Source organism: Solanum lycopersicum, chromosome 4 (assembly GCF_036512215.1).
Source record: "Solanum lycopersicum chromosome 4, SLM_r2.1".
NCBI lineage: Eukaryota > Viridiplantae > Streptophyta > Magnoliopsida > Solanales > Solanaceae > Solanum > Solanum lycopersicum.
In genome coordinates, this window is record NC_090803.1 from 45,710,315 (window position 1) to 45,729,070 (window position 18,756).

Below are 18,756 nucleotides of genomic sequence, written 5' to 3' on the forward strand. Positions count from 1 at the left end.
TCATTAAACAAAGAAACTAATAAATGGTCAACCGGTAAAACAGCACTCGCTTAGACATGCAAAATTTGAATTTAAGCAAATAAAAGTATAATCCCGTTTGCGCAGTGATGAATAATAGAAGATGTTCTTTCGAGTTTCGATACATGTGTATTCTATTTACTTATGTTGCAGATTGGATCGTTCCAATAACAATTACGGAGATTTTAATTTTTCATCATGAATATCTTAACTTAAGAATCATTTTACACCAAATGATCAAAAGCATCAGCTAAGAACTCTTCCTCATTATCTTCCATTAGTGGCATAAAATCAAAAATAAATTGGAGGTCTAACTTTTTTATTATTTTTTATTTTTTATTTACAACATGTAAAGTTATTTTTTTCGTTTAACGAAAAACTTTATTTTTATATATATATATATATATATATATATATATATATATATATATATATATATCAAAATATTTTTTTAATCTTATGGTATCAGACATATTATGTGAAAGTTAAATTTAAAAATTAATAAAAAAGAATTTTTTTTTAATATATCAAAATAAATTAAAAGATATAACAATTTTTTTTATTGATAAAGGTTTATAATAATTTTATTATTACTAAAAAAATTGAATCTTTCAAATTTGAGGGTCTAAGATAGATATCTCATTTTTAATGGCATTAAGCTGCCCTTTCCCTTCAATAGTCATAATTTCTTCCTATAACATTGTCACATCTAATCAAGTACAAGCTATCTTACTTATTGTGGCTGCCACGTCTCCAAGTTCTGTAGATATATCACCGACCCCATCTTGCACATTACAAGGATGATTTATTTTACAACATGACTTGACTTAGAGAAGTTTCACTCATATCTTTCACATCTTTCTCTATTGATGGTTCTTTTGTTACGGTTTAAATTGTCGTAATTGACGCCCACACTAACCTTCTGGTGGGAGAATCACTATTACAATTAAAACTCAAGCAACTAAATTAATAACTAATGCATTTAAGTTACAGAAGCAAGTTAAATAAATTAATTAAGAAATTTTTATAAACTTCAACAAGGATTCTAAAAAACTAATTAAACAAATACGGAAGTAAACAATCTAGAACCTGAAAGTCAATGTACCAAAACTATTAAATGATAATAAAGTTTAAAACAAGAATGGATGCAACCCCAATCTAATGAGCTAAACAACAAGCTAGAGTAATGTCTAAGTCCGAAAATCAAAAATGGTGGATGTAGACTAAAGGAAATTCCATGGCAGCCCGAAAGATGCTAGCTCACCTTGAATTTGGAAGTAATGATCACAGATCTTCTAAGCGAGGTACGCCAATAGTTATCGAAAAATGTCCTGTACTCAACAAAAATAAGAGCAAGTGCATTATCAGTATTAGTATGATCACATGGCTATCAATCTAAGTGCAACATGAACAAGTTAATTACAACAATATAATCATGTAATATATCGAACATGTATAATATTGAATATTATATGCTTCAAAATTTTACATTTATCACAAATAGTTGGTCCTCTCATGGAACCCAAAACCAAACTATTAGTGCATCGGAAAGAGGTACCCAATCCCAAAGTTATGCCAGAATGTGGCAATTCGATCCATTTTTATATCGAAACGTGACAATTCGATTACATTTTATGCTTGAACGTGACAATCCGATCTCATGTAGTTATGCCGAAACGTGGCAATCCAATCCATCACACCACAATCACAAATACAAGTATACTTCCAAGTCATACATTCAAGTGAGTCATGGTCATTTACAACAAGTGTGAATCAACAATGCACCATCCGTACACATACCTGCATCATAATGAAGTAATAACAAGAATACATCACAGAATCATAGAATTACAACTATAACCTACCTCGAAACATGCTTTAAACCCTAGAAACTTGATCATTTCATTTTCGAATTCGTTTCGCTTGTTCTTGGTCTACAAACAAGCAAAATAAGACGGGAATCAACAAACAATCGTTAATTACCCAAAACTATAAGAATTTTATGAACCCTAGGTCAAACCCATGATGTCAATCAGCCAATTTAGGGTTATTCATCTACCGTAGAATCTATATCAAAACCATTCACCATCATCATTAATCTATTCTATTGCATTCTACGGATCAAAAAACGGATTTGGGGAGTGAAAAACTTACATTTAGCCTCAAGGATGGTGAAAATGAGTAGGAGTCGTCTGGGATTCGTCACTTAGCTCAAAAAGTCAAAAAATGTCAAATAAGATCGTTTAGAAATTTATTAACGATATTAAGTCGCGCCTAGACCGCCACAACGACCCTCATCTGTTGTAGTGGCGACGCCAAAGCGACCCAAATCCCCGCCATTGAGGCATTCTCGAACCAATGAGTCATTCGTCTTTCACCTACGATATTAAGTCTCGTCGTACCCGCCACAGTTCCTCTTTCCCATTGTAGAGGCCCTGCTAGAGAGGCCTAACCTAGCGCCAAAATGGCCAAAACGAAACAGAGAACTTTTTAAAAAATTCCAAAATCCTCATTTCACAACACACTTCTAACCCACGATGCTCTATAAAAAAAACCCTGTACTTTAAGTTCGATTACGGGAGTTCTACTCACCCAAATTCTATTTCTAAAGTTCGTACGAATTACTTAACGAGTTATCTAACTACTCAAGAAATCAAAATCATAAACGATTCACCCGATTGTTATCAGATTTTCCACACCTTAAAGACTCCGATTTTGTCCAGATTTGGATTAGGTTGGGAAAAATTCAAATACTATCAAAGAGTTTTTTGACCCCTAAAATTTTTTCCATTGACTTTTCTATAACGAAGGAATCCAGTCGTTACATCCTTCAATACCTTCCTCCAAACTAGGTTGAACCCATCGACATAAATTGTCTAAAATAAACAAAGCCTAGTTAAAATGTCTTAGTGAAAATTGATGTCATCTTTAGATGGTCACTAATGGGTTCAGCCTCCAAACTACAATGCAAACCTATATCTTCAAACAACACAGCCAATCACCACCCATAGTTCGACCATTTTCCCACACAAAGAGACATTTCTTCAAACATATTAATAATCTTGTAGATGAATATTTTTAAAAAAATTGACTGTACAAGGATTCAAACCCTCGCACTCAAGGGTATTCACGCATACTTTAACTTTAGCTTAAGAACCAAAGTACCGATCATCCATTTTGGTTAATGGGTGCTCACGAAAACATCATATCAATTCTCAATATTTTTTATATACATATGTAATGTATTTGTCAAAGGAAAATGGGTGCTCGAGCACCTGATAGAGTATGTGTGGATCCACCCCTCAATACCATGCATGATACATGTTTAATTTTTCTTTTTGTGTTGGTTATGTGAGTGGAACAAATTTATTTATTATATTGCATTTATTACATGTTAATTCATGAATGATCGAATGTATTTAAATGTAGAGATGGTTCTTTGTATATAATGGTGTACGTAGAAATTTTTTACAAGCGGTGTCCCCTTTCGTATAAGGGGGATTACATCTTTTCCAAAAAATTAACTATTTCTGGATAATTTTGTTAAAAAAATATAATCTCAGTATACATAAAAGGAAAAAGAAGAAAAGAAAAACAATAGGAAAAAAATAAAGAAGAAGAAGAAGAAATAAAAGGCAAAAAAAGAAAAGAAAAAACAAAGGAAAAAATAAATAAAAAATATAAGTTTGTCTGGATTCAAACTCAGGGCCCTCGAATGGTAAGCTTCACTTACCAACCGCACGGCATATACTTTTGTATCAAATTAACTTATCACAACATTATTGTAATAGTTCTTCTGCTATCTTTTAATTATATATATATATATATGTATTTAATAATTTTTCTTTTGATGAAGTCGTGTCTCACGACACTCCTTTTAGTGTTATTAGATCCACCCTTATTTTTGTATAATCCAAACTTACATGTTTAAATATTGTAGACGAGATTTTAGAGATCTTTGGGTGATCCGAATTACTTGAAAGGAGAGTATTGAATCATGTGTGAGTTGAGCAAGAGGAATAAATATTAAATAATGTAAGTCCATTTATTCAAACACCCACATCTAGCTTGAAACTGTCTCACAGATGTCATTTGATTTTATAATTAAACTACAAACAAAACATTTTTAGATAATGCAACCACAATGGTAAGTCACTACCATACATATTGTATTCTTCATTATAATTATCTATTGACATTATGATGGTGTATTGGTAGGAGTGTTTTGTCCTTAACCAAAGTTCTTAAGTTTGTGTTCTGAATATGGAGAAAATCTTATTGGGAGCGTCATCTTCAAACGGGCTCTGCAGAATACGATCCGAATTTAGTCAGAGCTTCAATGTGAGCTCCAAATTATTCGCACCTCCATCATTATTATAAATCCCTATCATTAATACGATCAATTTTTACTACTAATTACCTTTATCATCACAACTAGCATCACCGGCAACTACTATTAAACATCACCATAAATTACCACACATCTTTTAGCCAGCACCACCACCAACATCTTTAACTATTAATTGCATCAATTAACTTTACCGTTCTAATTATCATCATCACTATCAACGATCACTATCAAGTCAATTAATATAACATTAATCATCTCCTTCACCGCAAGTATCATTACCACCATTATAAGTCGCTTGCACCGTACCACTACAAATAATTTCTACCATAATGGTATGCAAATTACCAATAAATTAAATTAAAAAAATGTTATTAATATTGAGTTATTGAATTAATTTTTGTAACGAGTTATTAACTATTGAACTATCAATTCGATTTCAACTTTTAAGTTTTAGTTAATGATTAAATTGGTATCCTGATAAGATCATTTAAGTACAGAAAAAAATACACTAAATAGAGAACTTCTAAACTATATTATGTAATATAGTTGCAGTTTTTTTTTTTTTAATTTGTGGTTAAATTTTATTATTTTGTTTCCTAATTGTATAAATTTAAAATATGTATAATTTGATTTTTGATTGTATAAATTCAAAATTGTATATGCTTACACTAACTATTTATTTATGATTTATGAAAAAATCACATGATAAATTACTTTATTATATTAGCAAGTGAAATATACGAACAAAATCTGAAAATTTTCTAATGTATAAATGCAAAATTTATATATATTTACCCTATCTATATATTCACAAGTGAAATATAAATGCAGCCTCCATTTGTATATACTTATATTTGCAAGAAAAATATACAAACGGGCAAGTGAAATGCATAAACGACAACCTTCATTGCAAATGAAACTATAGCTATAGGGTACATTTACGAAAACTATAACTAAAGAGCTTATTATATCTATTATTTTTGCTATTCTTTTTTATATTTTCTCATTATTTAAATGGCAAAAAAATATTTCCTGGGCTTTTTCAGATTTCTACTTTGATTTGAAATTAATAAGCACTATTGACACTAAAAAGATAGCTGGAAAGAAGTAAATGAATTTGTGTCTTAAAAGTACAAGTTTACACAAGTCATTCACAATACGTCTTTTTAGTAGTTTTATCTAGTATCATAAATAATCCATCTATTTCTTATCCTTGTATTTATTAGTTCAAAATGTTTGTTTTAGCAATAAATACCCTGTGAAAGCTATATATATCAACTAGTGGAAACAAGAGAAAGGGGAAAAAAAATTAAAGTAACATTTTTTATTGATTAAACAAAAAATTGAATAGTTAAGGATCGTAAGCCGATTCACCAAAATTTGATCGCAATTATCTTATTGATTTAACATGTTTACAACCGATAAACGAGAAAACAAATCAATAAAATATAAATCAGATTGAATTGATCCATAAGTACTCTATAATCATCAATAGCAAACATAAATATATATATCATTTGGAGCTGATATATCCCTCATTATAAAAGTGACTCATATATGTCCTTACCGTTATACAAACAGCTCACATATATCCGTACCGTTACAAAATGAGATCACATATACCCTTCATTTAGCGGAAGTTAAAAAGTTTTAAATTTATATTTTTTACTTTTAATTTTTTAAAAAATTATTTAGGGGTATATATGATTCTTCTATCAAAGTTCAAGGTATATTTTAATTTTTTTCATAGATAAATTATTTTTTGACTTCTTTTATTATAATTATTTGAGTTCTTATTCTTTTTTGTTTTTTCATTCCTTAGTTTAAAGAAAAAAAATTATATTGTAATTTGATTTTTGTATTCGAATAAAAAAATTTAGTCATCTACAATAAATTTTACAAGAATATTAGTGAAACATAAATAAATTTGATTATCAAAATAATAATTCTAAATTAGTCATTGAAATTAAAAAAAAGTCAAAAAAAATATGTTTGATAAGGATAAAATTTACTCATATGGGATTATATTTTTTAGAAAAAGATAATAAAAAATTAGATTAATTTTTTTTTTCATATCCATTAGAGGAAAATGATATATGTGAGTCATTTGTTTATAAGTAGAAGTATATATGAATTACTTTCATAACAAGGGGTATATCGACTCTAAATAACAAAGTTCAAGGTATATCAGAGGCTTTTCCCAATAATAATTATATCATATTAAATTCATGTTTTTTCTAATATATAACTATTCTTTATTTGAATTAATGTATTTTGTTATGTTTAATGTTAAAATAAATAAATTATGGGTACTTAAATATAAAAAATAAATCATCTTAATAACTTTGTAGTTTTAAATATAAAAATATTATCTTTATATTCAAATGTAAATAAAAAATATAAATATATTAATCTTATGGTCTATTTGGCCATGCAATATGAAATCATGATATGTAATCATGAGACGAAATTAAAGTTTTGTTTGAAAATGTTATTTAGACTTTTTATGTTAGTATGTTTTCTCATAAACATAAAAATTTCATAAGTTGTAAAACTATATAAAAATGTTCCAATTATTTATACAATTTTACCTAATAAGCGAAAGTTAATAAAATCTCATAATGCTCTTATCATAAAGAAATTCCTAAAAAATACAATATTTATTGATCAACTTTTAATTCAATAAAAATAAAATTAAACATATATAAGTTGTGGTGTATTATTTTAATTAATATAGTCCTCCACATAATGTGATCAATCTTTTTACGCTGAATTTGTATTTCTCGCTCATATGTATGACTAAGAAGGCAAATCAACACTGCTACTTTGAGTCATTTGTTGGTCAATTTGATTTGTAAATAAATTTTGTAAAAAAAAAAATAATGAACTTAGTGAATATAAATCGTAAAGAAGAAATTGATTTGAAGTAGTAATAAATTCTATGTTAGTGAAAATAATTATTATATGAGATAAAAATAGCTAAAAAACTAATGATATAAATTATAAATTTTATTTACACATGAAATTAATTATTAGTAAGTATACATATGGGTTATTCTTATAAAAATAAGTTGAGACTTGCAAATCAATTTTTATATTTAAAAAATCTCAAATCATCATTCAAAATTCTCAAATCATAAAATTTTTAAGAATTTAAAATTTGATCTCATAATATAACAACACTAAATGAAATCAATGTAATATCACATATCAAATGATAATTTCATATTACAGTATATAATTACATATCCAAAACGCCTAGTTGATAAAATCAAATGAAACTCTAAAAAACAGCATAGAGATGAGTGTTGAGGGAGAAGTGCTTCTGTAAGGCACGTGACCAGTACTGGGCAAAGGTCTCGTCAGCTGCACGTGATGACCGTAATTTTAGTTTTATTTTATTAAAATATAAAAATAAATACACTCTTATTTTTTTGAGTAGAAATTCGTTTTAATATTCCCACACCTGTCCACGACGTGACCATCATTTCTTGCTAGCACGAGCTTTGACAGCTCTATCCTCCTGAATACCTTCGCTCCGAATCCAAAATCTCCGATTAAAAATATAAAAGTCGGACGATATCCATTATACTATTATGATAATGCAAGCGAGTTTATACACTGACTCAAATGAGATGTTAATTATTCAATTTATTTTTAGAGAAATATTAAAAACAGTTCTAGATTTAAAGAAAATTATTAGTTTCATCTGATCTGTAGAATGTTAAGATATTGGGGAAGCATGAGATCATCGATTCGTTCTTCCAATCTCTCTTGCCAGTACTTGAACTTGAATCATTCGTTTTCTTAATCATGTCTTTAAATTATTGGTAATATTTTTTTTTATTAACTGAATTTAATTACACTTTTAATCTTGTAACATAATTGAAATACATCCCTAAATTCTCGTCAAGTTTACAAGTATTTTAAAACACTTCTTTCAGCTTTTTATTTGTAAAAGTTTTTATGCTTCTATAACAGTTTGAAATCGCTTGCTATGTCATATGACAAATCAGATGTAAATTTAGTTAATTAAATAAAAACATATTATTAAAATTATTAATAATTCAAAAACGAAACTAATAATTTACATTAACTTAAAAAATATTTTTTCTGTATTAAAATAAAAGATGCAACTTTGAAAAAGGTATGAGTAAAAATGAATGCCAACTAAGAGGAAGAGGGTATCCAGCTAGCACAAAATGACCCCTTTGTGAGGCCTCCTCCTAATTGCCACTATACCATGCTCCATTATTCCTCTCCACTGTCACTCTGTCTAGTCTGCACCCACAAACACTATCACTATCCACTCCATCTTTACTCACATCATTCTTTTAATTTCTTTCGGGTTATATCATTTAGTATGGTGTATAAGAATAATATTAAATAATTTATATTATTTATATATACGTTTTTATTATATATTATTTAATTTAGTGTATTAAACATGTATTACGTATTTCTTTTTAAAAATATATATTTATTTTGAAAATAGCCTCCATAAATATGGTGAAAAAGATAAAAAGAATTGTAGGAGGCAATTGGTCTTTAACTATACTAATACATGCATTAAATTCCCCTGCATTTTCAATATTGTTGATTTTCTATATTAGCATTACACTCCTCAATACTCAATTAAATATATAATTAATGTTTATAAATTAAAAATGCATATCAAATAAGATACTATTAATATACAAAGTTAATACACGTGTTACTTCTTCTAATATACTTCACAAAATGACTCATAATAGTTTGATTGAAAACTAGCCTACATATTTCTTCTTAAAGGAGATTTCTAAATTTCATAATAATAGGTTTTGATTGGTCACTTGTGGTTTCGGTTCTTTATGTTTACTACATATTTTTTAGTTGTTTTTAGGCTATATACTCTCTTCACATTCTAAGATTAATGTCATTCAAACCTAATTAGTGATCATATAAATATTTATATTTGACAAAATTGTGTGGTATAATCACCTGTATAAATGAGACCAAATACGTGAAATATGTTTGATTATCATGCATTAAATAGATTAATTAGTGAATGGTCTAGGTAATTTAAATATTTTTAATAAGTATAACTTAACTCAAAAAATAAAATTTTCATAGTTATATTTTGTTTACATCAATTGATTTGGATTCATATCTTTCTTTTAAGAAATGAGCTTGATTACCTAAATTTCATTATTAGCTATAAAATAAGTGAAACAAATCATGTTTTGATGATCGAAGCTATACAAAATATTTAAAATTACATATAAAATTTTACAATATATAATTATAAAAGTTATATATATAATTTGTCGATTTTTTTTCAATTTAATCAAATCAAATGCTGTCTATATTTTGAAATTTAATAATTATACAAAACTAAATCCAAAACATATCTATAATCTTAATTGATTTGATTTTTGAGCTTAGGGAGATTTCTCAACAAATCGTAGTACTCCTAAGCTTCATCATACCAAACATCTTTCTTGCCTAATATTATTGGAGATGTGAGGAAGAACTATTGAAATATTAGATGATAATTCATAAATAAAGTAAGAAAACAAGAGTAAAATAAATATTTATATATTCAAAATCAACTTTAAGACGTAATTTATTATGTATGACATTTATGTTCATAAGATACCTCTATTAAATTTGAGTAGCTATCTTTGTTGAACATGCATGCTAAGTTATGTTTAAGGTGCCATCTAGATATTTAGTCTTAGTTTTTCTTTACCTATTACATATAGAGATATAAAGTTCAAAATATCGGTTTTATCGTTAACAAATAGGGACGGAGGAACTAGGAAGTAGTAAAATTGAGTAGAAAATGGACTGACAATTGAAGTAAACATACTATGTGCTCCCAATGTTTGGTTTGACTGGTCAAACAGATAATTTAGTTATTTTCCATAATGTTGCTTACAGCTGGCCATGTTGTAGTTTCCACATAAAAATGAAAAATCAAATATATTGTTTGAACGCTGTCATTTCAGTATGTTTTCACGTGGTAAAATTTGGGCTTGATAGGACGTTCTTTTCTTTTCATCATTGGGCTCTTGTAATGGATCGGCCTCATCCTTCACTATATTTCGCAAAGGAAAAATTACGTGGAAGAGGAAGGAGAGAGACAATTGAGATTGTGAGAGGGAGGAGAGAGCGAGTGAGATTGTAAGAGGGAGGAGAGAGGTGAGCGAGATTGTAAGAGGGAGGAGAAAGGGGAGAGGCAAATTGTATATGTATATACGTCAAATAAATTATATATATATATATGTAATATACATATTGAAGATTTTTACAGAGAGATTTTGATCGAGGCTGAAACTTTCATTCATCTCAATTAACTATACATCAGCTACATTACATGTATATGTACAATTCCTTGACAAGTTAACTAACTTTCTAACCAACTTAATCACAAAGCTAATTGCCTTAACTAACTAATTGACATAATCAACTAATCAATTAACCAATTCCTATACTCCCTCTCAACATGGATGTACTGAACAAGTTAAAACACTCCAAGCTTGCCTAGTAAGAACTCATGTTATGTCCTTCCCAAAGCATTAGTAGGTAAATCAGCTTGTTGGTCTTTAGTGTTGATGTAGGTGGTCTGGATGAGTCCTTTCTGAATCTTCTATTGAATGAAATGATAGTCAATCTCTAAGCGTTTGGTACGTTAATGAAACACTGGGTTCACAACAATTTGTATAGCAATCTTACTATAACAAAAGATAGAAGATGGTTCAATCAATTTCACATTCATTTCTCTAAACAAGCGAACAATCCATATTACTTCAACTATCAAACTAGCCAAACTCGTGTACTAAGTCACCGTAGATATCCTAGAAATTGTAATTTGTTTCTTGGACTCCCAAAAGATGAGTGAATCACCAAACTTCAATACAAAACAAGTAACAAATATTCTTGTATTTGGACAAGCATCCCAATCTGTATAACACTAGTCTATTAAGTGAGGTCTTTAAGCAGATCTTATCAACAATCTCTTCCCTAGTTCCAGTTTAATGTATCTTTTCACTCTCACAACAGCAATCCAATGTGACATTTTTGGTTGTTGAGTAAATTGTCTTAATGTCTGTACTACAAAGGCTATGCTTGGCCTTGTGTTGGTAAGGTAAAACAACTTACCTATAAGCCTTTCGTATCTGGAAACATCCTCATACATAATATCAATAGTCTGAATATATTGATCAAATTCTACAGTGGTCAACTTCAAGTTGCATTCCTATGGTGTCAAACTTGATTTAGCATTTCCAATCATGTTTCAGCTATTAACTCCAAAGCATATTTTCTTGGGTTCATCACAAATCCCTTGTTGGACCTAAGGGACTCAATTCCCAAAAACTATTTAAGCTTTTCTGGATCTTTAATTTTGAAATGACTATGCAACACACACTTGGTTTCTTCTATTAACCCAATGTCATTTCGTGTAATTAACATATCATCAACATATACTAAGCTTATTACCAAAGATGATCCGTTCCTTTTAGTAAACAAAGAATAATCTAGGTGCTTTGTGTATAACCCAATGTCATTTCGTGTAATCAACAGATCATCAACTCAGTAAACCTATTTCTCTTCATTTTCCACGTGAGGAACATCATGCTTAGAGAATCAACATTAATATTTACCAAGTTGTCTTCCCTGAGTATAGGTGCCTTATCAAGTTCATCATCAATCGCAGGACGACAGTTACTTCCTAAGAATAAAGGTGGTTGTGTGTTGGTCATCTGATGAAAAAGAAACACATCCTCCTTGAAAACAACATTTTTTTTCACCAAAAATTTCTATTGAGACAAATTTTACATAACATACCCCGTTTGAGTTGTTGAGTATCATATCATGACATATGCCTAAGATCTAGGGGTGAACTTATCAGGCTTAACAATTCTAGTTGCATAGCATAGACATCCTATTGTCCTGAGGTGATAAGATTTGCCTTATGGTCATTGAATTTTTCATAAGGAGTTTTCCCTTCAAAACCACCTACTTTTAATCAGATAACAATAGCTACTACACACTCTTCCCAAAATCTGATAGGAGTAGTACCTTGAAATCTTAGTGCCCTTGCTACCACAAGTATGTTCATGTGCTTTTTCTCCACTATTTCATTTTGCATGTGGAGTGTGAGGACAACTACTTTCCTGAATAATACCAAGAGACTTAAATAAAGTACCACATTCATTATTGAAGAACTCTGTGCCATTATTTAATCTTATCTTTTTGACATGCTTATTAAACTGAGTTTGAACTAAAGCAAAAAAGAGTTTTAGAACTTGAAAGACATCACTCTTTTTTTCAACAGATACAATCAGATCATTCTTGAATTGTCATCAACAATTGTCAAGAAAAATCTACAATCACAATGAGTAGCAGTTTTATATACTTATATGGAAAGGCAATCTGGTTTGCTTTGAAAGAGGACACATTGAACATCTATTACATGCAATAATGTCTATATTTTATCTTCCTAAAGTTACATGTTACAAGACTTTTGTTGAAGGGTTTCCAATGTCAAAAGAGTTTGTGTGCATCTGAGTGATGTGTGAGGGACACTATTTCATCATTCATTCATTCTCCAAACAGGAATAGGGAGGTAGTACAGTCCATTAATCTCCTAACCAATCCCCCTCAACATCCCATTGGAGAGAATCTGGAGAACACAAGAATATTGTTCAACACGTTAACATCAATAGTCTCATATTTACCAACATACGACAATGAGGTAGATTAACCATTAGGTAAATGCACCCTCTTGCATAATAAACATCTAGATGTATATGTTATTTTTTTAGCATAGACGATGTCATATGACATGTGTCACCTGAATCCATTATCAATTTATCTTTCTTTTCTATTTATATTTTTGTTTTAAATAATGCTTTAGGATTTGAAATTATACCTGCCATGTTTGTCATATTCATTTCACCTTTGGATCTTGATCTTGGTTCCTCCTTGACTATCATGTGTTTATATTTTTGATAAATGTTCTTCTCTTGGAGAACAGAGCCAAATGCATCATCAGAAGTAACATTTGCATGATTTATCATGTCCTGTTGCTTAGTAAATGGAACTTGGTTTGCTGGTGGTCCTAACTTCTTCTTGAACTTCCAGTCAACTGGGTATTCAATCAGCCTGAAAAAATCCTCCTTGATGTGGTCTTGCAGCTTATAACGATTAAAAATTTGATCCCAATTATTTTTTTTAACCTAAGATTTCCTTTGAAAATTCTCTTTCCATGCATATAATACAGTTGTATCTAGAATGTCTTTCCCTGTATACATGGCAGTTGGATCAAGATCTAAAATACACCTGCATGTGAACTTGTAATATGTGTTGGCCTTCATCTACCATTAGCATAGTATATGTCTTTCCGACACTAGGTAGAGTGTTCATCATCATGATTTGATTTCGTGCATGAAAATACACTTCATGCAATCCCATGAAAAAGAGAATAACTTCAAACAAGCTAGGTGATCAACATAAGTTCTAGACTTATAGAATTTGCATAAAGGTGGATAAACCAGCTTATCAAACTCATCCCATAACAATCAAAATTTTGAGAAATATGTTGAAATTGTCAAATTACCTTGATGAGTTGTGCAAATCTCCCTATGCAGTTGATAACTTCTCGATCGTCAACCTGATATACCGTGGTTTCACGGAATTTTTAATGCTTTTTCCTTAAGTTTAGTGTGTGTCCAAAAGCCTTTTTGTATTAATTTTTATGTAAGTTTCTCTTTATTTGCAGAAAATCTCTCTAAAGATGAATGCGGAAGTTTTTGAGCAAGAAATACAGAAAAGTACCACCTACGGAGGTTGTGACGGTCCGTAGGTGGCATCGTAGTGAAGCTGTTGAAGGAAGATGGGGAAGTATGACCAAGTGTGGGGTTACAAAGTGCGCGATGGAACGTCGTAGCCATGACGATCCTTCATGCTGGTTCGTCGTGATGATCAGAGAAGTAGTCCAGTACCTAAATTCCAAAGATTTTAAATGTTATGGAACGAAGACCCTCGACAGACCGTTATGCCTGTGACGATTCGTCATACCTGTCGTCGAGGGCAATGAAGAGAGCAACAAAAGAATTTGCAAAGTATAGGACGACAGAGTCCATGACGGCCCTTCGTGACCACGACGACTCGTCGCGAGGTTCGTCGACCCAGCCGCGTTTCGACAGATTTCCAGCAAATAGAGTCCTTCTTTTATTAGGTTTTTGTTTTTTATAAATAGTTCAAAAAACCTAGTTTTTGGGGTTAGACTCTTGGTTATTAGACACTTTTATGTTATATTCTTTGTGAGGAGATTATTTTGATTATTACACTTTGGATTGTTACACTTTTCTCTAGAGTTGATTGTTGGTGATTTTGTCGATTAATCAAGTAAATTTCTGGATTTTATTCTTTCTCATTGAAGTAAGTGCATGAATTCTTATATCATATATATGAATATTGTGATTATGACTATGGGTAACTAAACTCCATAACTAGGGTTGTGGGAACCATAGGCGAATAATGAGGTAAAACCTAACTAAAATAACAATTCTAGAATAGTGTCTTGCATGTATTGATAATTCTTTCGCTTAGAAGTCTTTTTAACGGATGACCAATGTTAGAACTCGTCTTAATTCTACTTGCCGGACCAAGGAGGTAGATAATAGGAAAAAAATTATCAACATAGATTTAGTGTATACTATCTAATAGGCTAGTATTAATTGGTACGAGGTAATAACTTAGTCAAATGACAATGCTTAATATGGCGTAAAGGTAAGGGTTAGTATAGCAACACACGTAGACGGACCAAGGTGCGGAGTGAAATTTTTTAGATGCCGGACCAAGTATTTAGAAATACATAACTTATCACTTTGCATGCAAGATACTAGGAAAGAATTGTTATAGTTAGAATTATCAAGTTAGGAACCTGTGGGGAACACGTAAACCCTAGTTACTTTTATTAATTAATTAAACTCCAACATTTGAATATGTTAGTTGTCTACTTTGATTTAGCTAATTATTTTCATCTAGAAATAAAAAAACCCCTTTTATTGTCTTTGTTTTCTAAGGGAATAATTGACTAAATAATAGTAATAATAGATTGAAGTTAAGTCTGAAATATTTTCCTCGTGGAAACGATCCTAACCTCATTAGTTGTGTTCTTTGCTTGATACGACCGCTTTACTTCTTATTTGAGAAGTAAGTTTGAGCGTATCACAACCTCATCAAATATCTCCTTCAAATCTCTCTACACCGTGGATGCATTTATAGCATAAACAATACCATTGAGCGTTCTTTTGACACAATGTTCATGATCCAAGAACATACAAATGCGTTGCACTTCTCCAGTGTTCTTATTCACCTTGATAAACACTCTTCTTGCAAGTTCCGAACACAAAACTTACTCTTGGATAGAAGGTTATTCAACATGGATCTTCTCCATAGAGAGTAATTCTCCATCCTTGTAAGTTGCATGATGGTGAGTACACTAGTAGGAGTGTATGAGTGATGAAGATGAAGGGGATGCTTTCGCTTTTGATCGACATCATCAATTGTTTCAACTGTAACAGTTTGTGATACAACAATGGCGGCAGTTGCAACATCTCTCATCTCTCTGGTCGAATTGAATCAGCGCTCTAATACTATGTAGATTTTAGTAGATATATTTTTATAAAGATTGAAACTTCCATTCATCACAATTAACTGTGTGTGTGTATATATATATATATATATATATATATATATGTATGTATCTTCTTGATCCAACTAATCACCGGCAACTTAACTGACCCTAAACAACTTTCTAACCAACTTAATCACAAAGCTAATTATCTTGACTAACTAATTGAATTAATAAAATAATCAACTAATCAATCTCAATACATATGTATTTGTATATCTGGCGAGCGAGAATGAGAAAAACAGGAGAGAAGCAAGCGAGATTTGGAGAGGGAGGAGAGAGGCGAACTAGAGTGGGAAGAAAGGCTAATTGTATTTGTATGTAATATACATGTAAAATTTGTATAAAAGATGAGAGAGTCTAGAGAGGAGAGAGGCAACAAAAATATAGCTAAAATTAAGTTGTGAGTCGTAATTAATTCAAAATATAGATATATTAGTTAATTAACTAGTATATATTTGCTTTTCCGCTTAGTTTTCTCAAAATTACACCACATATATTTAAGGTCATATATATATATATGATGAGTGATGAGCATCAAAGTTATGTCAGATTGATTTCAACTTTCACTAACTTGTCAAGAATCTACCTACACATGCATAATATTATAGTCATAGGGTGTCTCCTGTAGCCAATCTCTATATGCTTTAGACCCTAATTTTTCTCTAATTTATTTATGCCTTCTTCATAATGAAGAGTGTTCTATTCTTTGGCAACTAAGGGAATTATAACATATGTTAGTTCATAAAATGGATATATAATATGACATACAATTTGATTTACTTGATTTTATAAGCTTAAGTTATATACAAATATATATTAATAAGTATATGGATTATGCATAAAATATTGTATACAAAATACAATAATAATATACAGTCTGAAATCTCACAAGTAGAGTTTGTGAGGGTATACAAACCATACTTATACCTCGTGGAGGCAAAACAACTATTTCTAGAGGATCCTAGGCTTAAATATAACATATTCGAATAATCAAGAGAGAAAACCACATTGGAGAAACAAAAAAACTAATAAGAAAATAATAACAATCACAAAATAATGTGATAAGCTAGACACAATCAACAGTAAGTGATGGTGGAATCAAAAGCAAGACACTATAAGAAAATGGCTAAGTCTCTCAAAAATAAAGACAACACTCTAACCAACTAACATTTTACTATAATACACGTATGTGCACCCCCTATCTACTTTCATGTCTCCAATAATCTGCTATCTAATGTCCTGCCTCCAATAATCTAGTATTGTGCCATGTTTCATTTAATCACCTCTCTCTAAGGTCATCATGTCCCCTAGCATCAGATTTCGTGCTTGAAGACTTATGCATGAATATGTCTCGATAGTCTAGACAATATAACATGAGTAGATATAGGTCTAACTATTCAGTTAAGAAGTTCTAGTCTACCTAAACACCAAACAATTGTTGAAATACTTTGAAAGCAAGTCTTTACTCTTTGAAGTGAATCCTAACGAGCGTGGACTGAAAATTATTGGGTCTTGCCCTTTGTTGTGCGAAAATATCTCCCCTCCATTTCCCTTGTGCTTAAGGTTTATTAGATAAATACTTATAGTAACATTCACTTATTTTCTCCTTGGCAAGTGAGAGGAAAATAAAATACATTGAATTAATCAGGGTTTAATCCTGTCAGCCCCACTATAGCGGTCATGCAGGCTTTAAGTGTTTCTCCATAACTGATAAATATCCGTCATGGTGGGCCAAATTCAGTTTAGATCAATTCAATTTTAAATAATTTCTTTGTGTGCCCCAATTTTTATTAGGCACCGATATTCAAACAAAATTAGGACTTGACTCGTGGTACATTTGAATACTAACGGATCAGGTCGTTACATTCTAAACAACCAACTTTTAAGATCTAATCTAGGTATGTACAAGAGCCTCTAAATAGAATACAACAAGAAAAAACTTAACGTTCGCCAGAAAAAATACACAAAAAAATGAGAATGATTATTTGCCGCTTCATAGGAGACTTCTAGTCAATATGTAACATATCTACACCCAACAAAGGATGTACCAAGAGTACTATCACTATACCATATGTACTGATAAGCGTCATTGATTGACCCTCAAGCCAATCATCAAACTTTACATTATAACACCCAAGCCTCAATCATCAAACTTAACATTAAGATCCCATTTCACTCCATCCCCCTCAACCATCAAACTTAATATTATAATCCTCATGACTTTATGAGAAAAATATTTAGCGATTAGCCACATCAACTATATTATCATGCATGTAACACAAAACAATAATTCTCCAACCAAAAAGTATAGCCATAATAGATTAAATCATGTCAGTCATCAAGTATGTCACATATCAAATAACTCAAAAATTTAATAAAAACACACACAACTTTGTTCATGTACCATAAGACCCTTAGTGAGTATACACTTTACTATTGTTGTGTGAGTTTTTATTGAATTTTTTGAGTTATTTGACATGTGATATACTCACAGAACAACTTCGTTCATGTACCATTACCAGTGTGGCATCTGACCCACCAAATAATTAAAAATATGGATGTAATATCTCGCAACTAGACACAACTAGAAAAGAGGTTAAGATTTGAAAATATTTATTTTGGAAAGAATAAGAAAAATTTGGAAAATTATCTAAGTTAGGAAAGTGAGTTTTGGTAATTTTAACATGAAAATAACTCC